The sequence below is a fragment of the Triticum aestivum genome, chromosome 6B (assembly GCF_018294505.1).
Source record: "Triticum aestivum cultivar Chinese Spring chromosome 6B, IWGSC CS RefSeq v2.1, whole genome shotgun sequence".
Lineage (NCBI taxonomy): Eukaryota > Viridiplantae > Streptophyta > Magnoliopsida > Poales > Poaceae > Triticum > Triticum aestivum.
In genome coordinates this window covers 544935963-544937907 of record NC_057810.1, presented here as the reverse complement: position 1 = coordinate 544937907, position 1945 = coordinate 544935963, and positions in this window count along the sequence as shown.

The window sequence follows — 1945 nt, the reverse complement described above, 5'->3', positions numbered from 1 at the left end:
GGATCCGTCCGGCAGGCGGCGCGGGCTGCGGGCGGCGTGGGCAGCGGCTGGGGTCCGGCTTCAGGCCCCCGGCGGCTGCGTTGGTTCCTCTCCGTCGCGGGCGTGCGGTGGTGGTGCGGCTCGGCCGGTGGTGGTCCGGCGACCTGGTGGTGGTGGTCGGCGGTGCGCGTGGTGGTGGTGCTTCCACTTGGCGGCTCTCTGTGCAGGGAGGCAGGGGAGCGGCTTGGACAGGGGCGGCGGCGTCGACGGTGTGCCGGCTGCAGCGCGAAGGCGGGAACTTTACGGGCCTCGGAGATCCCGGCCGGGCCTGTGCGGCCACGGGCCTGATATGTTCCTGCTATTGCGTCCGGTCAGCTACCGTCTTCGACGGTGGAGGTGGGGCCCTCCCGCGTGTCGACGGTGCTGCTGCCCTAGTCCCGGCTCCTTTCCCTCTTTGTGCGGACCATGCTTCACGGTGCCGTGGTGAGACGGCGTGGGAAGCTTCGTGACCGGGTTGGCGCAGGGTGAGGGTCTGTTTGGTGGCGAGCTCTGGAGTGCCTGAGGTGGAGGTTGGGATCGGGAGAAATCTCTGTTGGCTTGGCCGGCACCGACGCGGTGGCGCTTGTGGGTACCGCCTGACCTTCCTGAAGGACGTCGGGGCTACCCTTCCTCTGTACTCACAGCGTACAGGAGGAAATCCTTGGCAGCAGCGTCGTCATTGTCGCGTCCCTTCTTGGAGGTGCTGATTGGTACCGGTGCTTCGGAGGCTCGGAGCTTGGTGGGCGATCTCCGGTGATCGCAGCGGCCACGAGGCTTCTTCGCTTTTTTTGTCGATCCGCCGTTGTTGCATTAGTTTCTCTTGTATTTTCACTTTCTTTTCTTTTAGGCGTGACTGTGCTGCTTCGCCCCAGCACCTATCGTTGGATGTTCGGTTGGTTGCTTTGTATACAAAGCGGAGAAAACCCTTTTTCGGTAAGGCATGTGAAAGGCAGGCAGATATAACCAAATAAATGCCTGCTAAAAATTGTCAAAACTGGCGGGCCTGAAGTCTGGCGGTTCATGCCATGAAACCAAACCTGCCCTGATATCATAACGTTGTGGGTGCGCGTCTCGCATAGTGCAGCACGCAACCAAGCAGCCCGCATGATCGTACAACCTCTCGAGAAGACAACAATGTCGCTCCCGTGCATTATTAGCTACCCCTCCGTTCCAAATTACTCATCGCTGAAATGAATGTATCTAGATGTATTTCTAGATATATCTGCGACAAGTAATTCGAAACGGAGGGAGTAGCTCCCCGGGCGATAAAATATCGGTGCCCGATCCTGAGCTCCAGAACGGCCTGAAATGTGCACCGGTGAATCCCCACCTCGCCGATCGCTCGCGAACAAAGCACGCGGCATCACGATGTGTACAGCCGCTTCGTCGCGTCCCCGTTAGGTGATCCAGATATGTAGTACCAGCGCACTAAGGCACGCAGATATTGCCGAGCGTCGCCGTCGCCGCCGCTGCCGTCTCACCGGCTTCTGCCTACCCCTTCCTTATCGGCTTATCCCCACCTCTACCTCCGCAGGCCAAGATAATAAATGGGTTTTGGACTTGGGGCTCCAGATTCACGTGCTCCTGCAAATTACCACAGCCAGTTAATCTCACCCGGATATTATGTGCTCCGATCTGAGTTCCGGTGCGCTTAAAATGGTAGGGTCGTGAGTGATTGAGTGTGTTGAGTATATTGTGTACGTGTATATGTGTGTGTAGGGTCCACCTTCTGTTTCCTTGTATAGTTAAGGTTGTGGCCCACCTCTGTACTTATATATACGTGCCTGGTGCACCGATTAATACATCGAGATTGCACAGCCCATAACTTGTCCTTCTACATGATATCTATCGCAGCACGATCCTAACCCTAGCCGCCGCCGCCGCCGCCTCTTCACGCCGCTGTCACCAGCCGCCGCCGCCGCCGCCC